At 45.0% G+C, this 20,600-nt stretch overlaps 1 protein-coding gene across 1 annotated transcript in view; it reads right to left on the bottom strand.

Annotated features, from left to right (window-relative positions):
• Window positions 1–20,547, bottom strand: part of LOC100122473 (buttonhead/sp8-like) — an 88,579-nt gene extending 68,032 nt beyond the window's left edge. Inside the window, exons 1-2 of the mRNA XM_031927766.1 lie at window positions 20,233–20,547; window positions 19,425–19,427 (exon numbers count right to left, since the gene is read on the bottom strand). The gene's annotated coding sequence lies outside the window, so the exon portion shown is untranslated. The remainder of the gene's footprint in view (window positions 1–19,424; window positions 19,428–20,232) is intronic.
• Window positions 20,548–20,600: the final 53 nt, after the last annotated feature.

Here is a 20,600-nt window from a genome sequence, read left to right as displayed (position 1 = left end):
AAATATTTTAAATGAATTAGTAAAGTATTTTCAGTTATATACATGAGTGGTCCAAACAGAGCAGACAGGCATAGTTTTGACATAATCGACACACCGCTACATATCTACACTTAACACGTAGAATCGTTTTGGGAAACCCTTTTCCTACTTAAAAATCGTCTCTGCGCCATCTATCTTCGCCAGTCGCAGACTGCACCAGGGATAATCGAAAATTTTACAAGCGCCGGGGCAAAGGTTTCTTCTCATCTCCGCGGGGGGATAACGGGGCGAAAACAAAACTGGCTGATCAGAGCGGTAAAAAGCATATTGTAACGACATACACACACATAGACATACGCACACACAAGTTACAGTCACGCGAGCTCCTGCAATTCGAGCGACGTGCGTGTGCGTCACTCAAAAGTCAGCCTAAATTTCTCCGGCCACACTCGCGACGTATTCTCACGCATCCTCTCCCCGCAGCATATATGAGCAAATCCACGAGCGAGTGGAAACAACTCGGGTGTTGGAAGTTGAAATTTTCAAATTGAGGGCACACCTACCAGACCAACTTTTTTTCATACTTTGGGCCATCTGGAATGAGAAAGTGGCAATTTTCTGATTTTCGTTAATTTTCCCCGTGTTAAATTCCCATAAGAGAATTTCAAGTGCCCCGCAAAAAAGTTTGGCAAGCGATCGGCCATGCACGCGCGCATTTTCTCATTCCAGATGGCCCAAAGTATGAAAAAAAGTTGGTCTGGTAGGTGTGCCCTCAATTTGAAAATTTCAACTTCCAACACCCGAGTTGTTTCCACTCGCTCGTGGATTTGCTCATATACTTGCACGTATACGCGGTCGTCGCGGGGAATTCCGAGTTTTCTCAGAAAAATAATTTTAAACTATAAACTTCTCTCGAAAGTATTATGCACTGTGCATACGCGCAGCGTAATGCGTTCAATTTCACAAACGAGCTCGATAATGCATGATTCATAGAGGGGCGAGAGAGTAACGTACCTTGCGGTTTAAATTTTCGACGAGCGGCGGTCAAATTTCAATTTTAAGCGCGTAATGCCCTCTCATTTATCTTTTAAAATTTCGCCCCTCGCCAACAACAACGTTTACATCGTATAGTTTACTATACAGCCTTTTGAAGTATTGTTTTTTCTCCCTTGGGTTCTCCTCGATGGACGGACGCGTATATTTTTTTGTGGATATCTATATGAAATCGAACGTTATGATTAAGCCACGGAAAAAAATCGCGCGCAGCACCAGTAGTCGCGACGTTATTCGCGAATAGCTCGGTATAACTAGAAAAAGAGCAGCGCTTTCAATTATTAACCCCGTGGAAAGTTCGGAAACGGTGCAGCAAACTTGCAAGTAACTTGCGTGCGAAGTTCCACAGCAGTCAATGATTGATAGACGGAGCGTGCGCCCGATCACATTCTTGCCGCGCTCCATTCGCACTACGCGACGATCTCCGACTAGCCCATGTATGTACACCGGGCACCCCTCAGTTCAACTTTCAATATACACCCTCATACGTTAATATTTTATTTTTCTATTCTTGTCGCGCGCGCTAACCGGGGTGTGTGCTGTGCGTGCGTGTGTGTGTGTGTGTATATCGACCAGGTCGCTTTCTCTTTCTACTTCTCACGCGAACGCACACGCGTGTGTCCGATGCGTGTATGTATATAGGTACACACACGCGGCTGGTTGAAATACGCTTGGCGAATGAGCGGCTTATTACCATTCAATTTTAATGCTGAAAATAATATCGCTCTCGACGCATAGTGTGTGTTTGTACATCTGATATAGCCGCGCGGGTAATGAGCTGTTAAAGACGAAGCAAATATGACTGTGGCTTATCGTGCGTGTAGCGCGATGGAAAGAGCTGACTATTTTTATAAGCCTCATAACGATTGTTTAAACGCCGGCATTAAAACTGCATTGTATGCTGATTGATCGTGGGCACACCAACTGACAGATGTATAGTACACATAATGCACGGTTGAATTTTTTTTTGAGTTGTTTTTTCGGACATTGATGCAATAAAGATGCGAAATTATTCAGATTAAACGCGTTGCGCCGCGGTTGCAAAATGAAATTCTCTTTCAAGCATCGTTATCAAGCGGATCTATCCTGCGAGCGCGATCGGGCGCAAGTCAAGTGCAACGCGCGAAATCCTTATGCAATGATAATGATATAATTGCATCATAATTATATCCTTATATCCGGCGAAATAATGTAAGAAATGAATTCCTGGATAATTCCATTTTTTCGAATTCCTCCACAGCGTCTTTCGGATTGCATAATATTCGTGTCGTTACGAAAGAGCAACTATCGAACGAGGTATGTATAGCCTGACGAATGTTACAAACCACAGCAAATTACTAAAATTTCCTTTAAAATCCACATCTATTCACACTAAGGCATTAACGAGCCCTCGAAGAAAAAAAAATGTTCACACCAAGGTCGCGGCGGCAACTCCGCGAGATCGCATGAGCTCGGTAACCGAACTCTCCTCGCCAAGAATCCGTCAGCCCGTGTCTCTCCTCGTACTTATACGCGCTTGTACAAGACATACATAGATATATACATACAAGAGCGAGCAAGCCGAACGAACGTAATGACGCTGCGCTGCCTCCTTCTGTCGGCGGCTCCTCGCAAAGAGTCACGATTCGCGGATCGAGCCAAGTGCTGCTGCTGCTGCAGGCGGAAGCTCGTTTTCTTTTCCACTCGTAAAAGTGCAGGCGACGAGGAGCGAGCCGCAGTTTTTTCTCGCTGCGCGCGAGCGGAGTTTATGACACGGCGTGCGCCGCCGCTGGGAGAAGCATTGCGAGAATCGTTCCGATGGTGTTGATTGGAGGACTGCCGGGAATGTTCTTATTCGGAATTATGGCCTGTAATAAATTGCGAGAATTATGACGCTTCGCGTTTTTCTGCTCGCGGCTTCTGGCGGGTGTTTAAGAAAAAGGTGATACGCGATGAATATGATGATGATGATGTTTCTATGCCTACTTTCTGTGACTTCGAAGAGCCTTTGCCCTACCCACCGCTCGAACTTTCTCTCGGCTATCGTAGTTTCTGGCTAACGAAGGTAGGTGGCACATAGGCACGATACATTTCCCTCGATAGTTCTGTGCGCCAGAAGAGTATATGGGGAATTCTACGGGAAAAATGCCATTTTCTGGTTGGAGAAACCGAAAAAAACAAATGTTGGAGCACACTCCCGCAACTTTTTTGTTCTTATTGTACATGTTTAGAACCACGTTCCAACATCGAAAAAGTGCCTTATGACACTGTTTTCTAGGCCCTTCAAATTCGTCGAAAAATAACCATTGTTCAGAATTCCCCATATATTTAACGGGATGAGCCAACCGTGCAAACTGCTCGCAAAACTGCCTTATTAGGCCTGCTTGGCTCACTCATCCTATAACTGCCAAAGTCTGTTATAATGGTATTAAAGTTCAAAAAATATCAATCCTTCAGAAAACTGCATGCAATCGTCTCTTGATTATAAGTATCAGACGATATTGACACACAAAGCGTCGTATAGCCGCGAGCCATATCCTGCGACCGACACTTCTCGCCGTCAAATGACATAATATTCACGTGTCACTTTTAATGCGTCCTGCGGAATGTCCGCGACTACGCGCATCGCACGTGATTGAATCGACCTTCAATTTTTGCCCGACGTTTTTGCAAAGCCTCGGCTATATGTATAGTATAGTATAGCGCAGGGCTCGTAAAACCAGCTGACAAGTCGCTCGTTCTCGACTTTTCCACTCTCAAAGTGCCCGAGAGCCGCTGTGCGCGCTCTTGGTTCGGCGCTGCGTCGGCTATTGCATAATTATATATTCTGAAGCCCGCACGTGTCGCTGCGGTGCAGTCTCGTCGTTTTGTCGAGTGATAAATGCGGTTTACTGGAATTTTATAGATATTCACGGTATTTTTTGCCGTCGCATGTTCTTTTGAGCATTTATTTACGGCTCGATTGGAAGGAGGAAATTCTGAGTTTTGTGAGGCTCGCAGCTTATACTCTTTCGAATTAGAAAAATTCATCGTCTGAATTTCCTGAAAGAGGTATACAAAACCATTCTACTTAAAAGTTCCTACTTCATGGAAAGAAAGAACTAATTTTGACAGCTCCAACCAAGGTTAAAGTCTCGGCAAGTCCGCGAACTTTCTAAGAATCGAGCCATGAACCCCTAGACACATCACGGATCCAAGTGTCCGCAAGAGTAGCGCACGAATGGGTTCAAAGAGTCTGCGCGAGGAGACCTCGATTCTGCTGTACCTAACGATGTCCGTTGGCTCAAGGTCATATCCCTCGAAGAGGAGCACGTGATATCAGGTATATGCCTGATGGCGCAACGAGCCTCATTCAGCTCGAGCCCGAAAAGCTAATTCCCATTTCCAGGATTCGCGCAGTCGGCGGTGCACGAACGCGCGATTCCGAACTTGCGTCTCTTTATTTGAGAAAACCGCACTTATACGTGGGTAGAGCATTTATCGATAACGAGGTTTTGCGCATGCACAGGTAATGCAATCCAATTTGGGGACTGTAATCATTGATGCGTAAATGTATACATACACTTGTTTTGCTTCGATGGGGAATTTTTGAGAGTATTTGTGACGAGTATTTCAGATGGATTAATTCAAATATAATTGAAAGAGTTTTTTTTCAGTTCGGAGGAAGTGAGAAAAAATTTCAGAAGTGTAGTTGAGTTGCTGAGTAAGAGACGTATCAGAATAAGTAAAAACCGATGCTTCGTAAGGATATAAATGGCTTTTAAATAAGGATAGGTCAATGATCCCGATCTTTGAACGATTTTGCAGCGTCTTCCAATCTTCTCCATCTGGCGCAATTAAACTGCATTCAGTGGCAAACTCGAGGGCAGTTGAAATTATACAAGGTAGAGATTAACTTTAGAAATTCGTGTATACGCTTATAAGTAATGCATAATCGACGGGTAATGCATTTTTTGAGTTGTATATTTTTTCGTGAATTCGTTTTTAAAATGAAGAGCAATACAATAAATATAAGATGTTTAAAATGTTTTCAATACCTTGATCTATAAGGTTTGCATGTAATATTGTTTACCACAGAGTATATGGTTGATAGGAAAAGTGATTTATTTCACATTTTTAATTTAAAATCTTTTCGCTTTTACTCTATATATCATAGTGTAGCAAAAGTTGAGCCAAGTAGAATCTTTCGAGCTTCGTGCAAAGCACATGTGCTTGTATTATCCAATTTGCTCGAAAGTACAAGGAAAGATGGAAAGGGACAGTACGACGAGCAACACTCGTAATGCCATAAATTCGTCTTCCAAGAACGCGTCATTCTCAAAGAGATAAGCATCGGTCTAATGACTAATTACATTACTTTATTACCACTACTGTGTTGCCACAATTATAATCATTAGTTTCACCAAGCTTAATTTATCAGTGCTTCCCGTGTACTTTATCATCGTAATTAAATTTTATTCCTGGTATGTTGAAGAATACCAAATAATAATCGGGTCACGAAATTGAAATTTCAAGAGTTCGTATAGTCCACGGACAAGAAATGCAGACTGAAAGAAGGTTAAAAGGTTCATACAATAAGAATGTGTAGTACACGACCTTGAACTTGAAGGAATGACGAGTATAAAAGCTTCACAAAAGCAATAAACTGTACGCAAAAAGACAGCACGCAATGCAAAAAAGTGTAATGGGTATCATTATAAAATGATAACAATTGTACTCCCTGGTAAATGAAATACGAGCATTATAATTCGATCCTTATCCTTTCATTTCATGTATGGCTATACAGTGTGAATCTGATACATAAGTTACGATGAATTATGTAGAAAAGCAAACAATCGTAATTCGCGCTAATTGAGAACTTTGTACATCACACCGATACAATTTAAAAATCATCAATCGTCTATCCACCTAACGATTCCAAATTCACACCACAGCGCCCCTGGTAGAAAATTAACGGTTCGGATTTGCTAAGACCTTTAGACTTAGCTAACTGATTTAACGGTTGCTAAGTTAAAATTTAACAAAAAATGTGGCTTAGGAACAGCTAAGTTTTCAAGATGTCTGCCGGAGGTTAATTTGAGGTTAAGAGGTTAGGATAATCAACAGCTAAATTAATCAGTTACATTTTATTAATATTCCAATTGTTTATATTTGATACAGTCCTACTCCACCATCTGAACAAGATTTGTATGATACGCATGCACTGCACTTCATTTCACTTGGCCGTACGTAAGTCATCAACTGTTATTTCATAATGTCATGCTGTCTGATTAAATAAAATACATAGAAATTATTTGTATTAGCATGATAAAAGTGCAAAATGCCCTGTTCAACAAAACTAAACTAAAAATGAACCCATTTAAACACTCATTGTGGCTACGAGTACATTAGATAAGAATTTCACATTTTTCTTGTCATCGGTGATTTTGGACCAAAATCTCAAATCAGTCAATTAAAGTGATAACACAATAAAGATTATTTAAACTTATTTATCGAGCTCTTGGCATTTCTAAAAAGAATACATATCAATTCCTTTCCATTTGCAGTTCAAAAATTATTGGAAAATTCTTATCATCCAAAATTGAAAACCACGTCCCAAAGCTTAAAATACTTTTGAATCTTCTGAATAGCTTCTAAACTGTAAATTGAAAGGTATTGATATGTATTCTTTTTAGAAATGCCAAGAGCTCGATAAATAAGTTTAAATAATCTTTATTGTGTTATCACTTTAATTGACTGATTTGAGATTTTGGTCCAAAATCACCGATGACAAGAAAAATGTGAAATTCTTATCTAATGTACTCGTAGCCACAATGAGTGTTCATTTTTAGTTTAGTTTTGTTGAACAGGGCATTTTGCACTTTTATCATGCTAATACAAACAATTTAATGACTGTATCAAATGTAAAAAATTGGAATATTAATAAAATCAAACTTATTCATTAAGCTGGTAATTATCCTAACCTCTTAACCTATCTAAATATAACTTGAATATATTTTCTACAAATTGTTACATGTCCTTTGCATTTCCTAACCTTTTTTCAATTTTAATCAATTATATAGGTAGATTTATATTTATTAATAAAAGTTCTAACCTCACAATTGTATACACATGACTAGTAAACTGAATTTAAGCAAATTAACTGCAAGGAGCTGTGCATAAGCTTCTATTACAGTAAGCGGTTATTTAGCGGTTTTCTAAGCGGTTCATTGGCGTTATTAGTTAAATAAGCCATTGCTAAGCCATTGAAATGTTGACATTTCTACCAGGGGCGAATCTCCATAATACGCTTCTCCGGCCGCGTCAGCCAGCAAAAACACCTCAGCCTCACTTTATTAGCACACATGCATCCGCAGAGAATTTTTTCCCACACTGCAAACTCTTTACCTCTCTCGCCCGGGAAGAGAGCTGCATCGACGCATATGCGTCACTGACCCGGCGCGCATTTTTGAAAATGGTCGGTCGCTCTCTCTCTCTCTCTCTCTCTCTCTCTCTCTCTCTCTCTCTCTCTCTCTCTTGTCTGGCGTGCCTTGGGCCTCTCACTCTCTCGCTCGGACGATTATCCTGGAATGAGGGGATACCGGTATCGCGCCCTTGTGTGTCTTCTTCTATCGGCGATCGCGCCTGAGAGAGAGAGAGAGAGAGAACGTCCGGCGATCGGCTTTTTCAGCGCGTGCGCGAACGAAATCACCGGCGCCGGACTCCGCTGCAACACCCACGTAACGACGCACAGCGCAGCCTCCCGCTAGCGAACCGGCCGCTTTTGCGCCGGATAATGTATATTTTGCGTCCCATAAATTGCGGTGCGCGAGCTATGCGAGAGCTGTTTGTAGTTAAAAATAAATTCAATTTTCCAATAGCCATAGTTTTAAGTATATCCGCTCGCACGTGCGCTCAAGGAGGGGAACGCGTTGGTATGTTATAGTCTCCGATGCAGCAAAACTGTGTGTTTGGAGAAGCTGTACTATTATCTCGTGAATTGTAATAATTAATCTCCGCTCGTTTCTTTTTTCTATCCTTAAACGTATTCATTTATTCCGCGCATAAAAAAGCAAGAAGAAATTAATGTTTGATCTTTTTCACCGTATAATCCTTTGGCAGCCCCGCGTATCGCGGAATAATAGAAGGTTCAGAGAGCGGGCCCCGAAAAAAAAGAAGGAGAAAAATTTATTCACTCATCGCCATAACTCGATCATCAGAGCCGCGAGATCGGTTTATGCTAATAACGTATCGGAATTCTTTTTGGCACGCTCTCCCCGTCGCGCGCGAATGACACGTATAAAAACGCGATTTCATGACGAGTCGCTTGATGCCCTCGCGCTGGCAGCCCAGGCGTAATTCGATTAGCATATCTATATTCCCTTTGCGGCGTATAAATAATACGGCTTAATTAGCCGCGCGAGCTGTGTATTTTCAAACGCAGCCGCGCGCGGCCCGCTAAATAATATTCTGCGCGCGCCGATTTCTCGGAAGATTTCTGCACAGCGAATAGGGACCGCCGCACAACACTGCCGCCGATTTAATTCGCTTTGAATCATTATGATTAACGGCGGCTCTGATTCGTGGAAAATGAAATATCAATAATCGCGTGTCGAAATTTCGGATCGATATGCTTATGCTTCTTTTCTTTTTTCACGTTTCAGAAATCGACTTTTCGGGGCTCTCGATTAATTTTCCACGCAAGATTGCGTATTGATTATTTGCGTGCGGCGAACACGGCAGCGCTAAAGTGAGGTAGTAGGTCTTGAAAACGAGCAGCGCTATTAGTCGACCGAAATTTCGGGTGCGCGGAGCGACGAACGATCTGCGTGAGGGAATTCGTCCTTTGACGGAAGCTCAAAGTGGAGAGAAAGCCGAAAATCACGGACTATGTTTCGGGTTTCGGATTATATTGATTATAGGCGAAGCTGGAATTTCATAAACCAAATGTTAGCTTCGCAGTGTGACATAACGCGCGGAAGGTCGTAAGGTAAAAACTCACCGCATTTATTACTCCGCGGACGACTGTCGTGATTCTCATCGCGTTTACATACGAACGACTGCACTGTATCCTCGACTTCGGAACTGTATCCACCACACACACAAACGCGCAATAATCGATGCCTCTCGTGGCCATAAACTCACGCACTGCACTGAGACGGCCCTCGTCGCGTCACGAGAGTCGCGTACAGTGCGATATGGCGATGACTCGACGCATCATAGAGACTTTCCGAGATTTCCAAGAAGCCGCGCGCCGGAAAGAACAATAAAAGTAATCACTCCGACAAACCGAGCGGCCGGGGTGTACTATATATATAGACACGCGAAAGATCGCGGTGGCGCTCCTAATGACACCTAATTGCTTTCCAGCGCTCTGCGCACAGAAACTTGCTCCGCGCTCGATTCCGCAGAGCTTCTTCTTCTTTTTCTGCTTTCTGCTTCTCTATCCGTCCCTTAATTTGCGGCAGCGGCAGCAGCAGCAGCTCGCGGCCCAATTAATTCCGAACTTTTAGCAGCGGACTTTCATTTCGCCCGCTAAATGGCGCCTACGTGCGGTTGCTGCGCCAGGAGCGACTGGCCTTATTAGAGCTGCTGCTGCTGCTGCTTTTGCAGGTAGCAGTCATTATGTATGGCTTTTGCAGTCATTGGACGATTATTCGTGCGGAGGTGGCTCGCGCTAGGATCTGTCCGCTGATGCGAGTTAGTCATTATTGCTGCAGTCGTTCTTTCTCTGATGAGGATTTTGCCTTAAGAAATTTATCGTCTATGGATTCGTTTTTACCGAATATAATTATGAAATTATTTTTAAATTTCCGCGTCCACGCTGTTATGAGTCAGATTTACTTATGTGCTTTTAAATAGAATTTCTATTTCTGGCTGCGTGAAAATGTTTTTTACTTCATTTTTTCGAATGGGTCTCGTATACAGTTCGAGAGTGAGAGAGCGCATTAAGGACGGGAAGAGGGCAATCTTTGGCCATCTGTCGATGCCAGACTTATACGCTCGTATATAGCTGGCCAAGCCCTCTGGCTCACCTCTTTTTCAGCGTATAGAACCTTTCCAATAATAATATTAAAATTTCTAACGTAAAACTCTTCCCGCCGCGTATACAAAACAATACACAAATCACGCGTCCCAATGAACCTAATCGTTTAGCACGATTTTTTCCAACAAACGCAGATTATAATTACATACAGGAGAGTTAAGAATAGCAAAAATATCGCGCGCGATTATCCCCGAGAACATATCTCGTCCGAGCATTTCTAGACGCATAAATCGTCGCGCAGCGCAGTCGCGATAAATTCAAATTGCCCAACAGCATACACTATATATATATATATATATATATATATATATATATATATATATACTGCACATCTCGCAGCTCTAAACAGTCGTTCCGCATTACAAATGCGCGCGCTCATGGCAGATCCGCGAATAAGGCTGTCGTGTCCCGCGACTGTTTCTTCAGCCTTTCGTGCGTCTCTTTCGTCGTGTGCGCATTCGAATCAGCCGCGCGCGCGCGCGAGCGCGTTATCTGTCACTGTAATTACAACCCGCTCCTTTTCGATCGCCGACACACACACATGCACATGTGTGGAGCCCATTTGCTTACTTTTGAATCAGCCGCCGCTGCCGCCGCGATAATGGGCACGCACGCGCTTCCCGTTTTCATTTTCCCGAGATCACTCGCATTCCGTGTTGTTTTTTTCTGTGTTCGTGGTGCTTTTCTCAGATTCTATATCGGAGATTAGGGCTTGATTTATGATCCTATTTTTGCTTTTCGTTGTCGTCGATAATTAATCTTCTGTCCCCGAGGCTCATTTCGTAATTGATATGGAGATTATCAAAAACTGTCCAAAGAAACAAGAATAATAAATGCGTCTAAAGAGAGCTGGTGGAGTTTTGTATCGCCAACAGGACATGCGCATCTACTTCAAATTACTGCAATAAGAATGGACTAATTAAATTGCATCCGATATAAAAAAGCATAGGTACCTTATTTGACCGCTAACTTTTTTTCCCTGTATAAAAAAAAAAATCTCAGCGAGAAATTAAATCGACGATCGCGCAAACATTGGTACATAGCGTGCCACTCGAAGATTTCCCCTCTTATTATAAACATGAAAAACCGCGTGAAAAAGGAGCGGCGTAAAGCCCGGTGTATCCCCGCTCGAGAATTCCTCCGTCGAGATCTCGACTGACTGCTGGAGCTCGAGTCGCTACTCGTCTCCCCAAGCCAGCAATTATCGCGTACTCGCGGCTCGGGCTAATTATCCTCGAGCCTCGCTATACATACGTCCCTGCTATACATGCTACTTTTAGATGTGCGCGCGCGTGCAGCGACTTATCTTGCACATCAAGATTTTTCCTTCGTCTGAATATTAGGTCGAGTCGCAATTTACGCTGGGGGGAACCTGTTCGCGATGCGCATAACACGTATTGAAACCTGGAGGCTTTCAATTGAATTTCCGATAAAGACTATAGCGATTTCGGGTGTGTGCTAGTATAACGAGAGCGCTGTATATATATACCTGTATACTACATCGCGCGCAGGCTCGGCAAGTCGAGCGCAGGGCCTGGCTCGGCTGCTCTCCGAGTCGAGGTTTCGCAGGTAATTGCTAGGCCGACGGGTCGATAATGAGCCCTGGCTTCGGGGAACCGATTACACCCGGCCCGACCGAAGCGAGAGCGAGAGCGAGAGAGAGAGAGAGAGAGAGAGAGAGAGTCAAAAGTTAAGCTCTCCTTCCCTCTCGCTCTTTTATCTCACTCCCTGTATCTCCACGCAGGGATACGCTGCCCTTCTCCTTCTATATTTTTCTCTCTCAGCCCTCGCTCGGCCGTCCTTCTCTAATTTTTATCTCGCTCGCTCCATTCGCCGATACGTGCGCGTTGTATTATTCGCGAGAGCGCGTCCTTGTATTTATTTGTATCGATTGGTCGCGAGCGCTCTGTGCGAATGATCTCCCCGAAAACGGGATCTCGTTCGCTGCAGGAGTCTCGCGCGAATTTTGCCGGACACGCGTGATTGTTTCAATCACGCGATGCCCGTTGCGTAATTCTCTATACGGACGAAACGCTGGCTTCGACTACTTATATACTTTTAATTTTCGACGCTTATGGAATTCGTAATGAGTTATATTCCTGCGGGGGTATGGACAGCGAAAACAAGTTTGGAACGAGAGAGAGGAAAAGGAGAGCGATTAGACGGCGGATCGGTTATCGGTGTATGGAAAACGACGAAATCGCTGATAAATCGTTCCTTTTTTTTTGCTGCCGTCGCGGGAAGACAAAAAATTCAATATTTCACGCGTGCAGCGTTTATATCGCTCTATACAGCGCGCAACTTTCACCTTGCTCCCCGAGACGCAAAAAAAACGACTTAAATCCATTCACGCGTAAAATTACGACTAGATTAACCTAAACAAGCGCATTTATCCGAAAAAATAAATCAACTCGCGCGCGCTCACAGCCTGCGTAAATTACCCGAAGCTCGGAATTCCTCCTCTGTAACGCAGCTGTCAGTCTCACTGCGCGGGCACATGCCTCTCTCTCTCTCTCTCTCTCTCTCTCGCTCGAAAAAGCGTATACGTGTAACCGCACGAGGGCCTGAATCGTGCGTCGTTTTTTCGCGCAAAGCTTATCTCGCGTTAATTTCCGAACAACAAGCCGCGCGTAATCGAAGCGGCGCTGAGACGAAGACGACGTTCCCTATATAGTCCTTTACTGGCGGGCGAAAATAAACGAGCTTGGCGTGACGCGATGTTGCCCGGGCAGTATGCTATACCTCCGCAGCGCATATAAGTGCCGCCTATATTGCCTTATGTATAATGCGCGCCCCAAGTGCCGTATAACGAAGGTCATCGATCAGAGGCTCGTATTATAAAAAAATATCGCTCTCTCTCTCTCTCTCTCTCTCTCTCTCTCTCTCTCTCTCTCTCGGCCCGGGATTTTTAGCCGCGAAGAGCAAGCTGGCGATGCGAGATTGCACAACATGCTGGAAAAGGGCTGCTCGAGAGAGCGATGGAGTTCCGAGAATCGTTTTATTTTTGGAAATTTTACGCCCGAGTGCCGCGCTTTTTTTAATTGCCAAATCGAAGCTCTGTTTTTGCTAATTTTTCTAGTGACTTATTCTCAGAGTCGGCAAGGGGACGAGAGAGCGTTGTGCAATTTGGTCGTTAAACGTTGCGGCACTGATGACTGCAAAGTGTGCTGTTAAAAATCTGCGACCATCTATAATAATAACGCTTGTCAGATTTAAAAGTACAAATGCTTCCATTCAGCGTGTATACGTGTGTAATTGCTCCAATCTAGAACAACAGACGATTCAATAATCTATTTCTACCCAGTGTTAACCATTTTAATAATAGTAATTCCGCAGGCTGCTTGTTATCCGGTAAATTGCAAACCGCGCGAGAGCCGCGTACACAAACATACACACATACTTTTATGATATTCTAATCTCGACGATTTTATAGTATTCGGTCCTCGAGAATGTATAACTTACGTTACATCATTAAACGCGAATAAACTCATCGCGCATCTTAATACGATCCTACATCCAAAATCCGACATATCGAGCCGCAGCGATCAATATTTATAAAACCAGGAACTGCGCCATTAAAGCCCATAATAACGATAAAAGCAGAGCAGAAAGAAGCGTAATGCACCGAGCTGTTTCCCCGCTCGTCGAAAATCAGTAGCTCGCCGGTACATTTTTTCCGCCTACGGCGGCGCGTTCGCCGAACAAGCCGAGTGTATAAATTTATAAAACCGAGAACACGAGCAAAAAAAACCGGCACTAGTCGATCTCTGCCGCATAGCGCGTGTATCGAGTCTGCGATAACGGATTCTCCGTAGCTATACACATAAGACACACGTATACACGCGCGTGTAACGGTTTCTCGGACCAATGGGCCGACGCGCGCGCGAACAAGAAGCAAGACCGGGAATAGAGAGGGGTAAAAAATCGAAGGAAATCGGCTCGATCCCACGGGGCAGAAAATCTAATTGCTAAATTATCGTCGCTCGGAAAAACCCCGGTGCGATGCGAAAAAAGCCCGGCTTTCCTGCATGCGATCGCGCAAACTCATCTTTGACACGCATCCGCGCGTAAGAGCTGCGCGGGCCTGAATTTCCTCACGCGTGCGCCGCGCTATGTACACCTTATACACGTGTTCGAGTAGCTCACTCGTGTGTGTTTGTGTTCGTTGGGTGTGTGTAGATAAGTGGATGGATGAAAAAATTTTGTCAATCACCGATCACGCATACGCTGACCGACTAGTGCTGAAGTTAGATATACAGGTATATAGGATGTATTAGGTGAGGGAAGACAGAGAGAGAGAGAGAGAGAGAGAGAGAGAAAAAAGTGGAAGGTTTTTTACGACCTCGCTGTAGGATGAGGCAATGCCGAGTGCGGTGTTCTGTGTATTCGTGCAGCGAGGTGCTGTGTAATAATATCGAAATTAGTTCAATTTCGTTTAGAAGCCTTTTCGAGCGAGGTGTAACTGAGCGCCGATATCATTATACTTTGGAGCTAATGAAAGTAATCAAAGCTGGTCATATTTTTCGTTGTGTTTTACGAAAATTGTTTAAACAAACGAATTGTAGTGCGTCAAAAACAACGCGTACTATATACAGATATAGCGCACGGAATCGATGTCTCGGAGCAATACACACCAGGGCAGGGATGAGAGCTATAGGTGATCTAATTTCCCGGGCAGTCGTGCAGAAAATGATCCAGCGGTGCAGCGCCGCGGCGGCGGCGGCGGCAGCGATTACGAAACGAACGGCTTCCAGTCTACGCCGGCAGTGCACATTACAAGCGCCGAGAGTCTCTCGCTCTCTTTTTACCCCCCTTCCACGTTTTATTTCACCGGGATCCGTAATAATCAACTCTCCCGGGCTTTCCGGCATCGGCTGCATCGTCGGGGACGACGAGATCGGAATCGATTTTCCCGCTCTCTGCTGATACATTCCGCGTAAAAACTTATATAGATATACAGGAGAGAGAAGCTCGATTAAAATATTTCACAGCGCGGCCGAGAGTTGATTGCTTCGCGGGATTTCTATTAATTGCAGATTAAACGGCTCGGCCTGTCTGACTTTTCATTAGTCTCGAGATTATACCGAGCGCGCATCGACGTGATAATTCGTTGATTGCGCTTCATCGCATATATAGGAGGCACGATGTATTGAATAGCAATTTTCGAAACTCGATACTAGCGTTGGATAATTTTCGCCTTTTTTTGTCATCGCCGACGGTTTTAAAAGCGGCGTCTAAATAGCCGTCGATTTATTATTCGTAAAAAAGCTGTAGAGAGATAATCAACTTTCCAAAAACGCTTGTATCGCAAGAGATTTATGAATGGATCGCATCGAAAGTGAAAACTTTTGTAATAACGCACACGCGCGATGTACATACATAGTCTCTCCGCGCGATGAGGTAAATTATGCTTCGGTGTTTTTCGCGCGTGGGCCGCTGCGGTGATGCTTTTTTGTCCTGCGCGCACTGGTTTTCTCGCGGATGTACGCGCGGATGTGTGTGTACGCCTCCGAGATTTATGTCACGCAGACAAGGCGTTTTACATATCGATGAATAAATTCAAGTCCGCGCGGCCCAGGCCAACGCACGGAAAATTTAGTTGGTTTTTTGCTTCGAGCAAGCAGTGTCGCTCGATTATGCGCGAAGCCAATTTAAGAGTAAATGAGATCAATCACGTGGATGAGTTTCGGTGAGTATGTAAAGTGTTTTTTGGAGGGCTGTGTTGTAACGATTAGAATGTGCGTTGTTATTTAAGTATGCATTACTATATGGTTCTTTTGATATAAGATCATTTTATACAGCATAATAATTGCGGTTAATTCATACTAATAAGTATATAAAATAGATAATCTCAAACGCTGTACCTTTTTAAATGCAGTTAAAAACTTTATCACAATAATACATCAGCGGATGCATCCTGATGAAAAAGTAAGCTCACGCGCGCATATAATTATACGAGAAATGCCTCAATAATAACAAGCGCATCACAGAGAGAGAGAGAGAGAGAGAGAGAGAGAGAGAGAGAGAGAGAGAGAGAGCATTAAACAGAAGTGTATCAGAACGCGATGTACATAGACGCTTCTGTTTTCTGGCGTGCGCGCGTCGTTATAATAAAAATAAAAAAGACTCTCGCGCTCCAAGAGAGAAAGAAAAGCGAGAGCCGCGCGCACGTAAACCGATATAAATATGACTTTCAAAATAGCTCGGTAATTTTCCTAATTACACGCTGCGCGTTGAAAAGCCTCATGTATAGGCGTCGTTTGGTGTGTGTACGCGCGCCGCGCTGTGTTTGTAATGTATGGAAGAATCGCGTATGTATGTGTACGGCGTCATTCTTCTTTCCCGCTGCGAGATTTTTTATCGCGACTATAGAGCGAAGCGTATAGCGCAAATTAAAATGTTATCACGACAAAAATGAGCGGCTCTGAAAAAATCATCGCTGTGTGGAAGGTATATAGTATATTATAGTTGACTCACGGTGATGTCTTCATTCTTGTGGCGGATGGTCGCGTATGCGATTCGCAACAGCTGTGCGAGAATTCAATTCTCTCAGCTGTTTTGGGGGAAGGATATGCTTCGAACTGATGGGTTTCTGCTGGTGGCCTTTTTGATTTATCGTACAAAATTAAATGAACATAGCTATTTGCGATACAAGAATACGCATATCACGTAATCGTCTTAACAACATCGACCATAATCAAGTACAATAAACCTGCATCGCATAGCAACGCGATCAAGTCCCTCGCGCGCGCTGCACTCGTCGAATCAAATCCTTCGAGCTTAGCAGTACAGCGCAATGACGCACATAACGCGCAAAACCTCAACGGGTCGCGGTTAGTGCGGCGGTGGCGGCAATTTGCAGGTGCAAAGTTCAGGTGCTCCCCCTGCGTATATGCACATGACAGAAAGAGAGAGCCGGCGCGCGCGCGCGCGCAGGGAAACCGCTAATGGCGGACAACTGTGTCCGCGCGCAGATTTTCTCTGACCAACGGCTTAATTGAGCCAGTGAATTTCTCTTTCAATAAACAACAGAGGCATGCCTTGGTTAGATTATTCCGAATATTAAAAACGTATACGTTCGGGTATAATTTGAGCTCCGTGTTATATTGTCTCACTTTTGCTCCACACACACACACACGCACACACACACACACACAGCGCTCGGGTATATACGGAGAGCGCAGGCTTTGCACGGTAGTCATACATAATGAGGTAAGGCTGCTCCTATATATATCCCTCTCTTCCGCGCGTGCATTTCTCCCTTCTTTGCGTGTATTTAAGTCAATTATAATCATTAGGCGCATGTTTGTTCTCCACACTGGATTAGCCGCACTCGGCCTCTCTCTCTCTCTCTCTCTCTCTCTCTCTCTCTCTCTCTCTCTCTCTCTCTCTCTCTTTCTCTGGTGATTTACGCAGCGGCATTTTTAACGCGCTTGTACTACACACTTCGCCTCGCTCCCGAATGACTTCAGTTATATACGAACGAGCCGCGTTTACGCGTAAATTACGTCTTTCGACTGAACCGCATAACGATTTCGTTACGACTGCTTGAGTTGCTGCAATTTGGCGAATTCTGCGCGCGCGCGCGGAAAAGCTGTAATTGCGCCGCCCGGTTACTTTTAACGTGGCGCGAATATGCATGCGTGTATTGTGTATGTGGAAGTGAAAAGTACGGCAATGTAATGTTTTTTACAATAATGTGAGCTGTATTAAATGAGCCAAAAACATGTATTCTTCTAGGTTCAAGAAGTATTTTCCAAAATTTTCTACGATACTTTCACCATAGTTGACCGAAACGAATGTATGCACATATACCGATGAGGGCGAAAAAAATTGTCATCCGCCATCGCAGCAACAGCAACGAGTTTATCGATCAGACCGTATAGCTGCGCTACGCCGTCCGACGGCAAAGCTGCAGAGCAGCGAGACGACGACGCGCCTCTCTCTCTCTCTCTCGCTACTCACGTGTATTATATACTGCGGTCGCCGTAGTCACGGGAAAAAAGTCGTCGCAGCACGCGCGCACGCGCTCAATAACAGCCCTTATACCTCCAATTTCAAGGACCCCGTGTGTATACATGGCGCGTTACTCAAGTGTGCTCGTGACAAACCTTGAGCTTGATGAGCTTAGGGCTTGATTTTTCTCAGTGATAACCGATTGATTTACGCTAGCATTAATTAACATCACGATTACGTCAAATTCGATCGAACCGAATCAATCGATGAGTTGCTACACAACGCTGTACACTGCATCAATAGGAAAGTTTAAAACGTACGCAGCCATAAGTGACCTCGATACACCGTAAAAAAATCCATCACGCACGGGGCGCATCGTCGGTTCTCTTTTGCTCGCTCGCTCGCTTGCAGCGCAGTCCATAAATCTCTGTATTTGATCAAAATATATGTTTACGACTGGCGAACAAAGGGCGCTAACAAAAGAAAGCTAAGAAAGCTAATAAAGCTACAAAGCCACAACGCGGCGGCGCTTATTGGGTCGGCAGTGTTGGCCGACCCGAGCGAATCGCCTACACGCGTGTGTTCACGCTTGCAGATGCGAACGCGCGCACCTGGGGAAAGAGAGAGAGAGAGAGAGAGAGAGCCTCTTTCTCCTCCCACCGCACACACGCGGTCTATTTTTTCGGGCATTTCGCGGCAGTGGCGCCTCTCTCGCAGGGATATAAATTAATTAGATTTGTGTGCGGGGGTGTGTCGCTGGTTTTCTCGGCACTCGAAAGAGAGAGAGAGAGAGAGAGAGAGAGAGAGAGAGAGCCGAAAAGGATGCACAGACAGTCCATCTCCTTCCACTTTGAGGTTTCTCTCTCTCCGCGCGCGGCATGTGCCGTTCGGCGCCTTCTTCTTCTTCTTCTCCGATCACGTGCTGGCCTTTTTCTTCTGTGGTGTGCGCGGAGGCCGACGCTGCCCCTCCTCTCGGGGGCCGAAAATTGGAGCAGTGATCTGTGCGCGTATACCGGGAATATATTACACGATACGCTGCAGGTCCCCGCCGTCACGCGCCTCATCGACGTTTTCACGCTTTCGCTTTTCTTACTCGTATACTTATACGTATGCTACCATTGAAGCCAGATGGGAGCACGAGAGATCGAACTCTTCCGCCGGAAACCGAGAGCTCGATTTTCCAGATAATCGCGCTGCGTCGCACGTGCTTCGCACTTGTTTCGCGTTACGATATCGAGAGGTGTTTCCAGAAACTAAAAAAACATACCAGCTGCAGTGCACACACAATGGTCCTAAAGCCCCTCGCGAACGACTTTTTAAACTCTGCGAGCAATTCCGAAAAGCGGCCGTTAGCATTACCGAGATAAAAATCGGCCGCCACTACTGCCACCGTTTTGAGAATTCCATTTTTCAAGCGCTCGCGAGCTTAGACCGGCTCAGTCCGCCTAAACGCATGTACTCCTCCTCGTTTTCGAAAGAAAAATACGCGTTGCACGAGCCAAGCGCTCTCTCGCTTGCACCTGTTCGCCCTCTCTCTCTCTCTTGCTCAGGTCGGCGATATGCGCGCGCGCAGCGCGCGGAGAGGGAGAGCAAAAGCAGAAAGAGCAGCGCGCGCGGTGTGATGTGTGGTGGGCGTAAACGGCCGCAGTAACATTGTAACGTTTGTTACATTGCCGAAGCTCGCGACTCGCGTTTATCGAGTATTCGACTCTCTCTCTCTTTCTCTCTTTCTCTCTCTCTCTCTCTCTCTCTCTCTCTCTCTCTCTCTCTCTCTCTCTCATATGGTCGCTCAGCCCTCCCAGACATAATGATTTCATAACAGTTTCGCTGTTCCTTCGTCGTCTCTCTCTTCCTTCTCCTCGTCGTTTCTTTTCTCATTATTTTCACCGTGCGGGCCCACCGGTTCTCTCTCGCGTTGCGTCGAGTGTAGAGCGAGGAGGAATTACACGGCGAAAGAGAGAATAGAAGGGAGAGAGAAAGAGAGTCTCGCTATTAAATTTTTAGAGAAACGAGCTCGCGCCATCGAAGCCTCAGTCGGTCTTCGACGGAGCTCGGCGCCGCAGTGCTCGTTCGAAATTTGGGGTTATGTGCAGGGACAAAAGTTGGACGATACTTTGCTCGACTGTATGTGCGTGAAGGAAAGGTTTTTGATTCGCGCGTAGGCATAGCCTATAATAGGAGAGAGCATACATGCCTAACATACATAGATATTATATATAAGTATATCGCGCAGAACTCACGTTTATGGAGTTGAGGGGCGCCGTGGGGCTGACAGCTCTGCGGCCCCCGCCGCCGCCACCGCCGACCTCCGCCTCCAGCTTGCCCGGGTAATAGTAATAATCTATCTTGTTTTCTCCGTCTCTCCCTCGCGTTGTTTCTCTCTCTGGCACCTCGTCCTCCGTCGGATGACCGCAAGAGTTCACGCACACTGCATATCACTTATACTGATGCTCGTACCGGTCAAAGCGCGACAGCGACAACAACGAGGAGACACACGAGACATGTCGTCCTGCACCGGCGCATCCTCGCGATAGAAGATGTAGGTGTATATATATATATATATATATATATATATATATATATACTATATACTCGCGAGAGGAGAATA

Source organism: Nasonia vitripennis, chromosome 3 (genome assembly GCF_009193385.2).
Source record: "Nasonia vitripennis strain AsymCx chromosome 3, Nvit_psr_1.1, whole genome shotgun sequence".
Taxonomy (NCBI): Eukaryota; Metazoa; Arthropoda; class Insecta; order Hymenoptera; family Pteromalidae; genus Nasonia; species Nasonia vitripennis.
This window is presented reverse-complemented; position numbering and strand designations above follow the sequence as displayed.